Below are 17,928 nucleotides of genomic sequence, written 5' to 3' on the forward strand. Positions count from 1 at the left end.
GGAAGAACCTGCCTCCTGCCATTAGGCCCCTGCTCCTCCCTAATGATCTCCATTAGATGCTGTCCCTGTGCTCACCACAAAAGAAAGCCTGCCCTTATCCCCAGATCTCACTAAATTCCTCATTGCCAGAACCCCTTCAGCCTCTGACTCACCCAAACCAGGGCTCAGTGTGTGGTGCCCCTGGAAAGAAAAGCCGCATGGCCGAGCTTCTTCCTTGATCTAGACTCAGCCCCACCTGCCTGAGCACAGATTCTTCCTTGACCTAAAACAAAAATCTCTGTGTGTATCAATTCCTTGTAATAAGACCTGGGGCTAGGGAAATGATCTCCCTTAGAGTGACTCTATAATTCATCATCCAAACTGAGAAGCCTACAGAGTGGCAAATGCAAGCTGGATGGGACTCTAGAAAAACAGGCATAAGCTGCGTTTGTCCCTGGAAATCTGGGACCTGTGGTCTTTCCTGTTCTCCAGCACACCCAGTCTCTGCCAGAGTGCCACACACTCTGTGACTGTTGCTACATGTACATGCATTGGCCAAAAGGTGTAAAATAAAACGATGGCCAAGTTTCAATGGCCTGCCTAGAAATATGAGACAAGTACTCAAGGATTTGAATGAAGGAGCTGGTTTAGGGAAGGATCTGGAAGGTTAACCTTCCATCAAATTGATTCAACAACCATGTAACCAGAGGCCCCAGTTTAGGAAATAGTCTGTAGTCTGATTGGTGGCATTTTTTTTTTTTCAGGCCGAATAAGGAAACCCTCTCAGTTAACAATGCATTTATCCTAATTTGTACTGATTTGCTGCTGCCTGTTAAAAGGATTTTATTTAAGTAAAACTATAGTAATTTGTTTCCTGTGATGCCTCCAGACCTGAGAGTACAATATTTGTATATGTTTGTTGTCAGGATAGTGTAGGAATCTTCTCCATGTGCAACTGGGTTTTCTCTGCAAAGACAGCTTGGCCCAACACTTACTGACTTCATTGTGCTAGTATCTACAGGGAAACCATAGTCACCAGTTTGAATGGACTAATCAAGACCTATGAACTGCTGTCTGCACTAATATCCATTTTCCCAGAGATCAAAGCCAGGCAGCTGGGGAGGTAGACTTTCAGCTGCTTTTCCTGCATCTTTTTCTGATCAGAGTGATTTATTACTTCAATGCCGTCATCGGTCAGGGGCTCTTCACTTTAGCTATTTGTACCACACTGTTAAACATTAGATGATTTAATGGTTTGAGTTTATGCTTAATATGGCTTATAAACAACCTTGTGATTTAAAAAAAAAAAAAAGAAAGAAGTTTATTCTATGAGAAAAGCCTTCTCTGAGATTCTAACAAAAGGGAGAAGGCAATACTTAGGAAATCTGAAAGGCCTCATTGAGCTTATCTTCCTCTAGCCTGGGGTAGAGCAGCGTGTGGTGATGAGGACACTCTGTCCCTGGGCTATGTTGAAAGAGTGCAGGGTGTGGGCGCAGTTCCTCAGTGTGCAGTGAGGGACAGCAGGCATCCTTTGGCACCATATTTCAGGGCAGAAGGCTCTGGGGCACCCCAACTCCTCTTGTCCCTGGGCTTACCCTTGTAGTTTTGGAAAGAATACTGACAATACTCCCACAGACAGAGAAAACTTGAAGGCAAGGCCCAAATGTTACAGTTCATATGATTTTCCTACTAACCTCAAAGAATAAACTATATCATTCTAAGCATTTGGATCTCTTTCTAGGCTGCCCGTACTGGGGAAAAAGTCTGCTTTGAATCTGGTACCAGCCCTTCTAATCCAGAAGAGTGGGGCCCAGGTATGTGGGGTGGGCCAACTTCTGTGAGGACTGCCTTCCTTCTCCTTGGCCCGCTGGCTGACATCTCTGGGCTCACTGGGCCTGCCTGGCCACACTTTGATAGGATCTTCACCATGGTAAGGATTGGCAGACCACAGGGTGAGTTCCATGGTAACCCCAGGACTAAGTAGCAGCTCAATAAATGTTTGATGGATGAATAAAGAAAGCAATGAGTGAAGTGTGAAACTCCAACCCTGCTTCCCCAGGAGAGTAGAGAGCCCTAACTCAAACAGAGAGGGTGGCAGGAGTGGTTTGAGCCACCTGCCACCACTGCAGTCTGAAGACTGCAGGAGGAGGAACTGGAGGCAAGAAAGTGGGAGGGGACCCTTGCTCTGAAGGCCTCCTCTGGTGCTCCTGCCCCAGGAGCAGGGCAAGGCCCCTTGTGAGGATGAGGGAGGAAGAAGCACTTCCTCCACAGCCCAAGCTGGGATCAAGTGGCCTCAGCATTCTCCAGGTTTTGCTTAGCCTGGGCATGTGGAGGATGTAGAGTGCACAAGTGATGAGCATTCTCTGATTCTTGGGGTGGCTGAGGTGGTGAGCCATGGTCAGATGATCCTCCCAGCTAAATGGTTTCCACAGCTATTGCTTGGGCTCACATACCCATGCCTCATCTGCTGGGATTAAATTATACTCACAACATTAAAAGATAAGACCAGTGGTGCTACAGCCTCCTGACAAGTTATCCTGGTCAGTCCATCTTAAAGAAGGAACTTCTTGAAAACTGGGGATGAAAGGGGATATGTTAAACCAGACACTGTCTGAATTCTCTAGAAAATGCTATAAGCAGATTCTCTGTGGAAAGCCTGATAAACTCAGGTATGGTAAGGGGGGGGGTTGGGTGTATTCACAGTGAATTATAGGGCTGCAATACAGCCCACATGTTCCTGGCTCTTTTAAAGGTTAATTCACAAGGGAAAAAGTCCAGAATAATAACAGTTGTTGATAGACTGACCCAGCATTGCCCTGGCTGCCCATGTACCTGACTGCAGTGCCATCTACCTGGAGTCAAGGCAGGTCTTAACAGTGACTCTAACCCATGCAGGTAGAAGCCTTTCCATTCCACATATCTACAGCCCATGTTGGCCAGAAGAGAAATTATGAATGTCCCTTAGCTGTGTGTTGCTATATGTATACCATGGAATATTATTCAGCCATCAAAAATAATGGAGACTTTACAGCATTTGTACTAACCTGGATGGAGGTAGAACACATTATTCTTAGTGAGGCATCATAGGAATGGAGAAGTAAGAATCCTATGTACTTGACTTTGATATGAAGACAATGGCAATTAATGACATGGTGGGGGATGGGGGAAGGGCAGACCAGAAGAGAAGGAGGGAGGGGGTGTGGGCAAGGAAAAAAAAAAAAGAAAGAAAATAGTGACTAATTTTCATATAAATTATATTAATTTTGACCAAAGTACATTACTTAAACATTAATTCAACATGTTAATATGTTGTTTATCATATTATATCCTCATTTATAAGTGAAATATGTTTGTAATTTCCCCTTTATAACAATATATTTTATTGTTGTCCAATTTTAATGTCAGGTGTATCCAAATTAAGTAGGATGATTTTGAAGTATTTCCTTTCCTATTGTCTATAAGATTTGGCATGATCTGTTTTTTTGAAATTATCTTTTATATTTATTTATAAATATTAGTTTTCTATTTTTTTGAGACTTTGGAAAAAACAAAATAATAATAAGTTAACTGATCAAAGTATTCTATAAGAGACATACTCCTATCTGACAATGTAAATGTTACATTCTTTGCATTACTATTATTATTGCTTAATATTTCATTGCAGCAATCGTCTGATTTCTTTTCTGAATGTATTTATCTTTATTTGTTCTTTATGAGGTTTTTGTTCTCGGTCCTTATGTTAAACATTGTTATTGTCATTAAATTTAGCCTTTTTAATTCTGTGAAGGCAAAAGTATAAACCTGATATATACATGTGTAAGTAAGAAAAAAAATGTTTGTCATTAAAAAAAAAAGACAAAGCCTAGACACTAGCGAAGAAGCCAGTGGGCTCTGTGCGGGAAACAAAGCCTCTTCCATGCCCAGAGGCTGTGCAGTCAAATCCCTGCAGGGAGGTTCTATTACAGAAGCTTCGGAATGGTCAGAAATGTCCCAGTCTCTCTGACAGAGGGATTCGTTCCAACCCAAAAGGATAGTTTTGTGCGCTCACACTCGTGTGAGCACAGGATTGCTCCAGGAGCCTCTCAGGCAGCAAGCACATGCATGCCTGGCAAGGGCCATCAGACAGGTGGACAGGTGGGGCAGTTCTGGGAAGTGGCTTTTATGGGACTTTGGGCTTACTTCAGAAATACCCACCTCCTGGCCAGCTGACAGCTCAGCTTGACCCTCAAGGGCATCTCTAGGGACTCTCACCAGCCATTCTCCACTGCTGGTATTTGTCACACCCTGGCATTTCCTACACTACTCCCTCCCTGGACCACATCTCTGGGGGCTGCTGGGAGCATGCTGACCAAGCTACCCAGGATGGGAGTCAGCAAGGTGCCATGCTTATGAAGATAGGGTTTGGGTCTGACTTGGGAGCCTCTGGGCCCCAGTGTTCCTGCTCTTCTGCTGCATCAAAGCCCCAAGATCACCTTTCCCCCCAAAGACAAGGGCTTCCAGAATGTTCCAGTCTTAAGTCCCTCTGATGTCCCTGCCTCATGGACAGTCCCTGAGTGGCAGCATTACTGTTACATTACTCATAGGTAGAGTCACTGGCTGATTGATTGCATAAAAATCTCTAGGAGTCTGTTAAAATCTCAGATTTCTGGGCTTTATTTGGAGGGCGGGAATTGGGGAGCAGGAATGCAGAGACCACCGTGTTCAGACATGGTCCCTATGTGATTCCAAGACACTGCTAGGACTGGAGGATCACTAAAAGTTGGCATATAGAAACTTCAAAAGTGCATTATCAATCTCCATTTCTCTGTTAAGACTTTTGGAAGAGGAATTTGACACCTAGAGATACTTTTGCTTCCTGACAGCTATAGAGGAAAGCAGTTGCCTCTTAAAATGAGGAAACCCTCTGGGTACTTTGTACATCCCAAGCTGGCAGGAATCTGAGAGTGTCTCCAATATAGTGTGGGCTGCAAATCGCCTTGCTTCCCATTCCAGACTCCCACAGACAGACACAGCTCCCAGCACGTCCCCAAACTGCTGGAGATAAGTGAAGCTGTGAACTTTTGCCCAGGGCTTAGCAGATCCTAAAAGCTTCTAGAAGGGAATTTTCCCTGGCTATCAAGCACTTACACCTAGGAAGAAGTAAAACTTGAAGCATATTGCAGGGCAAATCCTTGGAAACTGCTAAACTGCTCATATTATGTGAAGGGCAGAAAAAAAAAAAGTCAGAGTAAAGCCAGGCGGCATGTCGCCAACAAGACTGAATTAGGTAACAAAAAAGACAATGTTTATTGCCAGCATTGAGACAGGAAATAATTCATTTTCCTTTAACCAATCCCTGTGTTTATATTATTCCCTTTCCTCCAAAGGACTGGCTCTGAAAAGACCTGGGTGTTTTTTTTTGTTTGTTTGTTTTATTTTGTTTGGTTTGGTTTTGCCTCCTTGGCCAATAAGAGTTGTCCCATGCAGGAGCCAGAGGCATGGCTGTGAGCTGTAGCAGACTTGCTATGGAAAGTGGGGTGAAGGCAGCTCCCTGAGCCTGGCTGGCACCTGCCCACTGCTGGACCAGCCCAGGTGGGGTTGACCCGTATGTTCTGGGCTCTTTATCCTCAGCTCTCAGCGTGGTGCCCAACAAATGCTGAACACAACAATGACAGGATAAGTAAATGAGAGATGGTTTCCCAGGTGGGCTAGATGAATTTCTCTACCTCATTCTCTCCACATACTTACACATAGAGACACGTTGAGACAGAGAGAAGGGGGAGGAGGAGGAAGAAGAAGAGAGGGGAGACGTAGAAGCATAAGGTGCTCCACGGCACAAAATCGTAGGTGGCTGCCTGGGGGGTAGAGGGAGGGCCCATGCTCATCACCATAACTCAGAGGTCTCAGGCCCCATCGTGGCCCATTTGAGTCATTGATAACATGCGGCACCAAGAGACCAGAATAGGCCACACTAAAGGACTGCGGACTGGGAAGGCCACGGGCACCCATTTTGCTCCTTACATGTGGTCCCTGGCTCCAGAGTACCCCTTGGGGAAGGACGTGAAGTTCTGCTTTTTTCATGGCTGTTTTCCTTTCTCTCAAAGAACTCACTGGTCTCTGCACATAGTGACCTTACCGGGCATGAGGAGGCTCTACCTCTCCTTAGGATTATCAGCCAAGGGTGGGAGAGTCGGCCCCAAAGCCAGTGCTCACAGGAAAACCCAGATGGTGCCCACCACCTTCAACCCTGTCCTTGCCAATCACTCCCCCCAGGAAAGGAATGTCACGACAACCGTGAGGCTCAGCCCACCTGAACCATCACGGCTTCCTGGCATGACAGGTTCCCTGGGTAATGAAAATGGCCCCTCTCAAGGGCACTGGAGAGACCCTACTTCATACACATTTTTCTGCTTTAAAATAACAGAAGAAAATTGCTGTTCTTTTGGCTCAAGCAAAAATAAGACTTTTTTTGAAAGCCCTATTTAAAGGGTTCATTATCTTGCAGGCTGCTAACTATATACTCTGCGCCACACTCAATAAAAGCTTCATATAACTGTCTTTGAAATTAACAGCCACCTCTTGTGCTTTTCAAGTTATTAAAGACGTTGGCATGGTGGAGAGATTGTAAACTTTCTATACTGGTGATTAGTCAGCGGGACCACATCCCACCAAACCCCCCAGGGCGTTCCGAACAAAAAGTTCCTTGTGACCCAAGCACCAATTTTTCTTTCTTGTCTGTTCATTCTAATTCCACTCAATTACTCCTGAGCAAGCTGTTTTATTCCTGTCAACTCATGTTATTTACTAGAGCCCATCAAGAGGACTGAAGTGGAGGCTGATATTATGTAGGATGTTTTGAGACTCATTAAAACACTTTAAAACAATCACCTATTGTGATATTCACAGCCCTATGTGGGGTGGTCATGCCTGGACCATTTGGAGCCTGGATCACTTTATGTATTTGCTATTAAAAATTTCAGGCTGGAATGGTTTTTGTAACAGAATTTTTTTGGACCTAGGGACACAGAATCTGGTTAGGGTTCCAGAAGATTTCTGGGCAAGGATCTGAAAGTAAGTGGATTAAGGGGGGCGTGAGGGGGAGCTCCTGGAATAGTTGTCTCTCGCTGATGAACTGGGAAGAAATGGGGGTCAGCCCAAGGAGCCAGAGAGCTTTGCCTCTCACAAGGGAGTGAGATTTCCCTAGGAGAGAGTAGGTAAGAGCAACTTTCCTCTGAAGATGGAGTAGTCCCTTGCTGTGCCATTTTTAGATCATTATCAAGAAAATGACTGAACAATTTCTATGAACAAGGCACCAAGCTAGATTTCCTGAAGGTATAAAGCATATGTCTGCATAGTCCTTAGATCATTAGATGAAGGGTCAGTTTAACTGGTGCCACACGGAGTGTCAGATGTCAGATGGGTTACATGCAACCAGAGCACTGGGCCGGGGGGGGGGGGCAAAGCAGCCTTCTTCTATCCATATATCCTGCCAGCTTCCCCTTGCTCTCCACTCTTGTCTTCCCCATTCCGCTGCCCATCCTCCCCACTGCTATGAGCATCTACCCTGGGATGAACGTTGGTAGGAACCCTGCCTTGGTAGCCCATAGGGTTGGAGGTTGATTTCTGTTCTATGTCCTTCAGAATCCACATGGCACCTCCATTCAAGCTTGGGCAGAAAGATTCTTGATTTATAAGTCCCAAGGTCTGAAATGTCGTACTTCTTAAAAAAAAAAAAAAGCCTCCTTTCAATAATTCTAAATGCTCTATGATGGCATAGTCTTAAAGTAATGCTTAGAAAAAGACCAAATCACCTGGCCCACTGCATACATCTCTTTACCCACTTCTAGAACAAGGTTTTCTAATAAAGGTCTCAGCTGTTTTCACATGCTGTGTTTATCCCAAGCCTTGGGGTGGTAGGGACAGGCAGAGGGAGTAAAGTTGGAGCCCAATGCCATCGGGCAGGCTCAAACTAGGCCAGCATTTCCTGCCTTGCGTTCCCCAGGCAGTGGGATGCTTATCCCTACTCCACGAACAGAGGGTTCTTAGTCATATGAGCTGGAGAAAGATTGCCCACTACATCCCCAGATCCTAGACCAGCCATGAGCTTAGAAAGTGCTTGACTAGTTGCTTTCCAAGATCCCTCCTAACTCTTGAAATTCTAAGATGCAATGGATAGAGAATATGAATGCAAAATAATAATAATAATAATAATGATAAATTAAATAAATAAATAAGGCATTTGCCTAAGGCAGTGGTTTTCCATCTGGCTGTTTATAATAATCACCTAGGAAGATATATAAAAAATAAAAACCCACAGGCCAATGTCCTTGGTCTGGGGATCCTCCAGGGCTGAGATGGGCCCAGCCTCTGCACCTTTAACAGCTGACCCGTCAGTCTGGACGTGTACACCAGGCATCTTAGCTGAGAAGCTGGGGCCACAGGCACAACCAGCTGCTTTCCCAGGCAGTGAAATGAAGGAAGAGCTAAAGCAGGTTTCTACATGCCCGCTTCTGTTCACAGTTTGGTCCATGGCGATTGTGCCCAGCAGGTTGTTAGAAGATACTTACTTCATCAGAAATCAATAATTTAACCTGAAGTTAAACAATTTGTTTTGTTTTGTTTGAAACCTCAGACTGACACTCAAACCACATCTGAAGGGCAGACATCTTATAGCTTAATTGATAGGTAGGTGCCAGCCTTGGCCACTTCCTGGAACCAGATAGCAATGGGGCTGCCTGGTCCAGCAATGTTGGGGACCGGAGAGGACCAGGGCCCCTGAGGGAGCTGACCTTCTTGGTGTCCTCTGGCTGTAATTAGAGCTGATTCAGCCTTCTGTCCTGGAGATCTGAGCTTCAGGACAAATAGGCTGAGCTAAGGAGGAGGACAGAGAGAACAGAAGGTCAGGAAGTGGCTCAGACTAACTGCCCAGGCCAGCGAGGCCCATTCTCTTTTTTTATTTTTTTATTTTATTTTTTTTTATTGAATGGTAACTGTGTACATTGATGCACGAGGCCCATTCTCATACTGAGGAAGCCACCACAGACCCCTGTGTCACAAGCCCTCACATGCACACACAGACCAGCCTGGCTGCCTAACCACTGGGCAAGTGCTTCCTATAGACTTGGGGAGTCTGGCTCTGCTCAGCAGGACAAGCCAAAAGTGATGAATCTTGCAAATGATTGAAGTTCAGGGTGAAGTGCAAGCCCAGAAAATAAGTCTCATTCCTACTACTCCCTCTTGTATACTCCACAATTCAGATGGCCTGGATGACTCCCTGTTCCTTGGGCACATCCTCTTTATCTCTTCTCCTTTGTTCATTTGCTCCTGTTTTTCCCTCCCCACTCCTGTCTGCTGGCCTGTCAAATGCCTCCTCTACTGATCTTCCCATTAGGGACACTAAGATCACTCCCCTCAGGAACTGCAGGAATATATTGCTTGCATCTATTGTCTGGTATTTTTCTTACTCTGCTGTGGTTTCTCACACCCTTCTATTGTAGGTATTTGGAGAGTGGAGACTGGGTTGTTTTTTTTTCTTTTTGAGACAGAACCTCAAGCTGTCCCCTGGGTAGAGTGCTGTAGCATCACAGCTCACAGCAACCTCCAACTCCTGGACTCAAGCGAGTCTCCTGCCTCCACCTACCAAGTAGCTGGGACTACAGGTGCTCACCACAAGGCCTGGCTATTTTTTGGTTGCAGCCATCATTGTTGTTTGGCGGCCCCGGGCTGTATTCAAACCCGCCAACTCAGGTGTATGTGGCTGGCACCTTAGCCACTTGAGCCACAGGGGCCGAGCCAAGACTGGGTCTTCATCTCCTTATAGTCTCAGCATGTTTCAACATAATGCTTTACAGGAAGCAGAAATCCACGAATGTCTATGGAATGGAAATTACTTGTGGGCCCACAATTAGTAATTAAGTAATTGTGAAGCATCTTGGCCCTTTCTTGTTGTTGGGCAGTCCATGGCACTCTGTCCATCTCTGCCCTCACCAAGCACATAGTATGACATCAACAGATAGCCAGGCCTCCTGGGCAAAGCCAGGGTCTTGGCTCCTATTAGTTCTAGCCTCCATGTGGGGTTGAAAGTCACTTCACTCTGTGCTACATTTGAGAACCTTCTCAAAAAATTTATTTCCCTGGGAATAAAACTTGGGTGTCCACATGGTTGACATTTTATCACAGATGAGTGAATTACCTGAATAGTAGATTTGATCATTTCTCATAAAGTAACGTGTTACTTCTTACACATTTATTATGTAGAGTTTGTATGTTTATAAATTTTACCTCTCTAAAAACAGGTTTCCTGGGAACAAAATCAGTAACTCATACAGTGGTAGAAAGGACACAGGTTTAGGAGTCAGACAGACCTGAATTTGAAGCTTGGTCTCATGATTTTATGGCCAGGTACTATGATGATTAATTTTGTATCAACTGGGTCACAGGGTGCCCAGATGTTTGGTCAAACATTATACCGGACATTTATGTGAGGAAGTTTTTGGATGAGGTTTAAGGTGAAATTGGCAGAATGAGTAAAGCAGATAGGTGGGCCCCATTCAATCAGATGAGGCCTCAATGGCACCAAAAGGTTGATCTAGCACAATACAAAAGAGAATTTTTCCTGCCTGATGACCTTTGAACTGGAGCATTGGCTTTCTCCTCCCTTTGAACTTGAACTGAAACATTTGCTTTTCGTACATCTGAACCCTGCCAGTCTTCAGACTGGAGCTACACTGAAAGCTCTCCCTGCCAACTCACCCTACAGATTATGGAACTTGCCAGCCTCCATAACTGTGTGAGCCAAATCCTTAAAATATCTATCTATCTATCTATGTATCTATCATCTCCTATTGGTTCTGTTTCTCTGAAAAATCCTGACAAATACAGGCACTTTAGGCAGATTGCTGAACTTCTTTGAGCAATAGTTTCCTCATTTATAAAATTAGATCAATAATGCCAACCACTGTGAGAACTAGCTACACTACCCATGCAAATTCCACCATGTTGCTTGTCGCAAAGTAGGCATTGCTCGTTCAACATCTACCCCTCCTTCCTCTCCTACTCCTTTATACACAGATGCTCTGAGATTGCTGTAACCATGTTTTCTGAACCCAAATGGAGGGAACGTGGACGCAGTGTACTTACAGAATGATGTAATAAGTATGTGATGATTAGTGCCGTCTCTGGAAATCCAAAATGTGCAATCATGTTATCAAGGCTACTGTTCATTTAAATGAAATAAAAATTAAAAGTGCTCCAAAGCAATTCTTGCTAAATATCAAATTTAACCCAATGATCAAATTGCCACTTTAGTTTGGGCCATGGAGACAGAAAGTAGACGAGGGAATATGAAGACCACTAGGGCCTGAGAACAAGAGGCAACTTTTCTATTTTATCACCCAACACCTGTTCCTCCTCATGGCTCAGAGGAGGTGTATGTGACGTCTGTCCACCTCTGATCTCTGGCCCCATGCCTTGTTTTTCATGGGTACTTCTGTTCATAATCTCGCCTGTGGAGTTTGCCTCGGAAGCACTTGAGGGGATTAGCATCTGGCAACAAGCAGGCTCTGCTATTTGGTCCCTAACCAGAGACTCAAATTAAGAAAAACAAATGTGCATACACTGGCCTTGGGTATTTCCAGTAGCTGGAAAATCCCACTGCTGGAAACCTAGTGAGCTGTCTCAATATAGCGTTTTAAAGATCCTACAGTGGGGGCTGAATTAATCCAAAGGACCAGAATGTCCGGCAGAAAGAGAGTCTGTCGATGCCCAAATCTTTTTTAAATTGAATAGATGTTTTTTCTTTTGGAGTGTGTGGCTGTTTTTGTTATTGTGGCTAAGGTGAGTTATTCTTGCTGTTGTTTCTCCCCGCCCCCACTCCCCCGAGTTTCAGAGCAAAGACAGGCGCATCTTCAAGTCTCTACCCAGGCAAATCACAACGACGGCTCCTCTTCCAAAGTCCCAGCCCAAAACGCTGACATCAGGGTATTGAAACAGACTGCCTGTGGGCACACCATGAAGAAGGGAAGAAGAGGACTTCGTTTTGACCGGGGCCTGTGGAACTGGACTTTTCATGCTCAAGCCCTTAAACACAGAGTGCTGAGAATACGGCTTTGACAATCTTTGGCGAAAGTGGATTTAACACACAGCCATGGGACCAGCAGCTGTGCCTCTGCCACAGAGTTTGACCCCGTCCTGCATATAGACAGGCATCATGTGTAATTACTCTGGGCATTTGCCACACAGCAGAATAAACTTGGGGTCTTCCCACTGGGGACGTTTCTGTGTTACAGTGGACTGGATTTGGCCTGGCAAAGAATAGTTGTGGTGTACACTCCATCGCCACGGCTCGTCCCCTCTCCTTGACCTACCCTTTGTGGGAAGCCAGGAATGCTAAATATTTCTTGTAGCTCTGCCCAGTCCTTCGCTTTATTTACACTCCCCCCACCACCCTCCCTGGCCTCAGCCCCGTCTCTCCCTGTGGCAGTCCAGGCGTTCTTCCCTGAGCTGTTCAAGACGATCCATGAAAGGTATTTCAACAGACAAAACCCTAAAATGATGGGTGCAGAACAGCAAGGCACGCTCCGGTGAGGAAAACGCACCATCTCCTCCCCCGTCATCGACTTCCTGATGTTGACCGACAGTGTCAAGGTTTCTAGGCCAGGCACAAAATAACTTTCTCCAAAAAGTGAAATAAGATAGAGTCACTTGAATGAATGGGAGGTGGAAGATTGACGGGGAACATTTTCAGAGAACCCACGGGCCACTGTGTGTGTTTATTCCCTGAAGGGCAAAATTAAGCCCTTAGAGCAAAGTCTTTCATTTTTTGGTTTCTTTTCTAATTCTAGACTCTCCTCTAACCACACTAGGAAGGCAAGTGGGAAAGGGACTTCCTTTGTAGTTACCGCCACTCATTTATGAGGACATTTTCTGCAACGAGTTTGTTGTGCCCCAAAATACACCTCACAATCATTTCCAGGCAGTAGAACCCTGGAGGTAGGGACTCAAGGAAGCCATCCATGTTTCAAGGATGCAGTAATTGTAAACCTACTAAAGAAAAACTGGAGGGCTTCTGCGAAAGTCTTCTCCCGCTAGCGTGGCGGTGTGTCCCAGTCTGCCTGGGGCAGGCCCCATTCGTGCTTGTTGACCTGGCACAGGTATTAATAGTACCCTCTGTGAAAGAGTCTAGTGTAGATCGTAAACTATACATACAGCCTGCCTTTCACCAAACGTACGATTTCTGATGTTTGCTTTAATGCATACAAATACCTAATTCTGCAGCTGGCATCAGCCTGGCTTTCTCAAGGACAAGATGACATCTGGATATAGCGAGGTCTCATGGTTGTCTTAGGAGCCCCGGTGCTGCTAGTCCTTGAGGCAGGTCCTAAGCTTTGTACCCGGGAGATGGCTACACACCACAAATGAGATTACAAAAAAAAACAACCTTTGAACTTAAAAATCACACACTTGGATTTTGACTAGTAGGCAAAGAAGACCTCTGGGTCTCTGCCCTGTCTCAAGTGTTCGCACTCATGGAGGCTTCTACCTCCTACTGTCTGCGTAGTAGATGGTAACCCAGCCAGCTGGGCCAAGGCCCCTTCATCTCAGCTTTCTTTCCTTGCCAGGATGGGCAGAACATCCCTAGGTAGAGAGGAAAACAACATACCTTATCTGCAAATGTCAGAAATACATCAGAGAGTTTGGCTTTGAGGGTAAGCTTGCCCAATTGAGCTGTTTACAATTCTCTGGGGAGCATGGGGGCAGGAGGGATTTGGACACTGGGGGAGAGGAGCAGAGAAGGGATTGATTCATGGTGTACCCTGAACTCTGGGCTTAAGGCATGCACTAAATATTTGATTAATGAGTATGTGAATAAATTGCCTTGGTGGGGGAGATTTTTGTCCACCCTTAATCATTTTTAGTACATTAGAGAATTTTGCTTATCTTTAACAAAACTTCATAGTAATATATGAACTCATTTTCAGACATTTTTATGAAAATATTACACTTCGGTGTGTCTCATTTTACTCCTTAAGCAAAACTGATTTGTAATTTTGATGGTGTACCTATAAAACTAAAATTTTTAAAACCCTGTTCAATTTGATTTTGGTTTTTTTTTTTTTTTTTTTTTTTTTTTTTTTGGCTTTTTTTTTTTTTTTTTTTTTTTTTGCAGTTTTTGGCTGGGGCTGGGTTGGAACCCACCACCTCCAGCATACAGGGCTGGCGCCCTACTCCTCGAGCCACAGGCACCACCCTCGATTTGATTTGTTTTTTTAAACAAATTTTGGCTGGAGTTAAATTTTAAATGAATTTGGAAGTAACCTGTTATGTTGCAAAAGGCTTCTTTAACTTCCAAGCTGACCAGGGCATTGATGGACACAAGACAGATGCAGGGTGCATACTAAAGACTTGCCTGCCAAGTCCCACTCTGTGGAATTTGGGGTGACGTTGCACAGAAAAGTTGGATTGAACTCTAGGGCTGAGAATATAAAATAAAATAATTAATTAATTGTTTAACGCATCCACATCCGTCTGTACGCACCATCTGATACCTAAGTAGGGTAAGATATAGGAACATAGAAGAAATAAAAAGCCTGCTGGTTTCAACGTGGGTGTCTCTTTCTTCTGCAATTTACACTTGAGTTAATGGACCCACAGTTAAACAGTAGATTATTTAGAATGGGACAACGTATGAATGGACTTTAAAAATAACTGTAAGTTCCGTAATCTACTTTGGAGAGATTGTCTCAAACAGAGGACATGAACTAATCCCAAGGAATGCATACCACCAGAAGAGCTGTGATAAACTCAAGCAGTGAACACTCACACAGTGGTAAGCTAAACAGACTGAAACCTCGCTTTTGGCAGTTTACAATAAGAGTCTATTTGTGCAATAAACAGGTTTGGAACAGCAATGTTTTCCTATCTTCTTTGCTAGATGCTGTTGCAAGGCTGCGTCCATGCAGTCCCCCAGCCCTGTCTACAGCGCGAGCTGGTGCCCAGGCCGCCCTCCCCGTGGCTCCTCCCTTCCCTTTACTAATTAACATTCTTGCCATTTGACTTGACAGCAGTATTTTAAAGGTCTCAGACACAGCTCTTGTAAACAAATGTAATATTCTTGGTGTAAATTATCGCTCTTTTATAAAAAAAGAGATTGGTACTGTTTCCAAACTAAGGAAATGCAGTTTATTTCGTCGCTTTACAAGTTTCTAAGGTTTTTGTTGTTTTCTGTTTGCTTCGGAACCCACCAGGGATTTCCTCCACAATGAACCTAGTATGGAATTATTCTGCTCTTTTCTTTTTAAAAAGAAAATAGCTCCTTTATGAAACAATTGGAATGTATTAGAGTTGTTTACTTATACATTATGGAGTGTTTTGGCATCTGGTATGTAGTGTGAGTGTCATTTAATCCCAGTACCAAAACGGATATAAAGAATAGTAAAACCCATTAAAAGTAGAGTATTCTACTTTTTGCCTTATTCATCTAAGGCGACTACTGTTTCAACCTTGACTATGTAGCCTTTCCCTTAATGCATCACAAATACTGGGCTTATATCACTTTCCATTACAGATTATGTATTTGTCACATTGGAACATGGAGATGTAACTTACTGTTCTAACTCCTTAATTAGTCCTCTGATTAAAGAAGATAAAAACCTTAAAAATGAAACTATAAGTGTATACTTTAGAAGTGTAGGAAGTGTACAAACAGCTCATAGAACGTGCAGAATTGATTTGGTCCTTGACAGCCCAAACCTTATCAACATGTTAATAACAACAGTGAGAGTGTGCCCCAGACATTTAACATTTACACCAACAAAGTTCTTTCCCAGAATGTTCTGGAACTCTAAAATTATGAATCAAAATCAGCATATACCCAACAGCAATTTTTATGAATAGTTCTTGTATGCATTAGTTATTGGTCGTTTTTTCGCTGTTCCTCAATTTATGTCACAAAGAATAACAGGGTTTACATTATAAAAGCCAGATAAATCAAAATCTTACTTTATTTACATAATGTAGCATAATTTTATGCTCTTTTTCAACTATATTTTGAAATAAGTTTAGATAACAGTTGCAAAAATCGTATAGAAATTTCCCTTTCGCCCCTCATGCCTCATATTTTGAACATCTTAGGTGACTGCAGTACATTGATCAAACTAGTTAATGAAAATTGATCCAATCTAACTAACCTAAAGACAATATTCAATTGTCAGCAGTTTTTCTATTCATGTCCATTTGGGGGCCCAGGAACCAGTCCAGGATTCATGTTGCTCTTCTGTCCTTTCAGCATGCTCCTACCCTTTTTTGAGCATTTCCTTTCTGCCTGTCAAGATATTTTTATTTTTATTTTTTTAATTAAATCATAGCTGTGTACACTAATGCAATCATGGGGTACAATGTGCTGGCTTTATATACCATTTGAAATATTTTCATCAAACTGGTTAACATAGCCTTCACTGCATTTTCTTAGTTATTGTGTGAAGACATTTATACTCTACACTTCGTAAATTTAACAGGTACCCTTATAAAATTCATCGTAGGTGTGTTCCCACCAATTACCCTCCCTCCACCCATCCTCCCCCCTCCCTTCCATCTCCTTGTTCCACTTCTTTGTCAAGATATTTTTAAAACAATGACTCAACTGCACCAGGTGCAGTGGCACACACCTGCAAACCCAGCACTGTAGGAGGCTGAGGAGGGAGGATCACTTGAGGCCAGGTGTTAGAGACAGGTCTCAGCAACATGGCAAGACAAACCCCCCACCTCCATCTCTACAAAAAAAATTTAAAAATTATGTAGGTATGGTGGCATGCACCTGTTGTCCCAGCTACTTGGGAGGCTGAAGAGGGAGTTTTGCTCGAGCTTGGGCGTTCTAGGCTACGGTGAGCGCTCCAGCCTGGATGACAGAATGAGACCCAGTGATTTAACTGGTTTTCACAAAGTTGATACATCTCTCTTACAGTAATTCAAGTCATACCAAAAACTACAAAGAGCTGTGCAAAAACTGTACAAATTCTTGCAACCATGAGAAAATAATTGTTAACAATTGATGAAAATTATCCATCTCATCTCTTGATGCATATACACAGTCAAAAAGATAGATAAATTGATAGAATTTTGATGAAATGGAGCCAGATTTTCCATAAAACTAGCAATAAAGCATTAAATGTTATTTTCAATAAAAAGCATTAATGTACTTCCACTTTAACAGAAGAAAAAGAAACTAAAATATAATTAGATGTGCCAAGTCTCAGATAAACATTTCTTCATAAAAGGTCTATAATTTCCTGAATTCTGTCTCTAAAGGCAAGAAAAAGATTACAAAAATATTTAGATATTCATCAGTTTTTGTTGCCTAAAATATCACCCCAAAACATAAATGGCTAAAAGTGAACATCATTGCTGATAGGTCTACAGGTACGTAGGGTTGTTCTGCTAGTGGGGCTTGGTTGATCTTGGGTGAATGGCTTGTGTCAGCTGGAGCCCGGCTGGCCTAGAGTGTCCTCAGATAGCTGGTTACCTCTTGGCAGGGTCAAAGCGGGTGACAGGATAATCTCTCATGCTTCAACAGGATGTCCCAGGCTTGTTCACACAATGGTAGCAGGGTTACGAGACAGAGTGGAAGTGTGCAAGGCCTCTCCAGGCTTAAGCTCAGAGCTGACACAAGATCATTTCCACCACATGGTATGGTGGTCAAAGCAAGCCATGAGACCAGCTCAGATTCAGAGCTGATTACTCCTGTCATTCCTATGTACTGGGGTTGATCATTCAAGAATCCAGTTTTCTTTAGACCATTGTTCTTTCAAGCTGCAGATTTAAGCATTTACTTTTCTTATTATGTTTTTGAACACACTTTCTGTTCTTTTGTTCATTTCTTCTTTGCAAATACCAATTATGTATTTGCTGGATTTTTTTTTTTTTTTTTTTTTGGCAGTTTTTGCCTGTGGCCAGGTTTGAACCTACCACCTCCGG

This window comes from Otolemur garnettii, unplaced genomic scaffold (assembly GCF_000181295.1).
Source record: "Otolemur garnettii isolate 467f Iridium unplaced genomic scaffold, OtoGar3 scaffold00095, whole genome shotgun sequence".
Classification (NCBI taxonomy): Eukaryota; Metazoa; Chordata; class Mammalia; order Primates; family Galagidae; genus Otolemur; species Otolemur garnettii.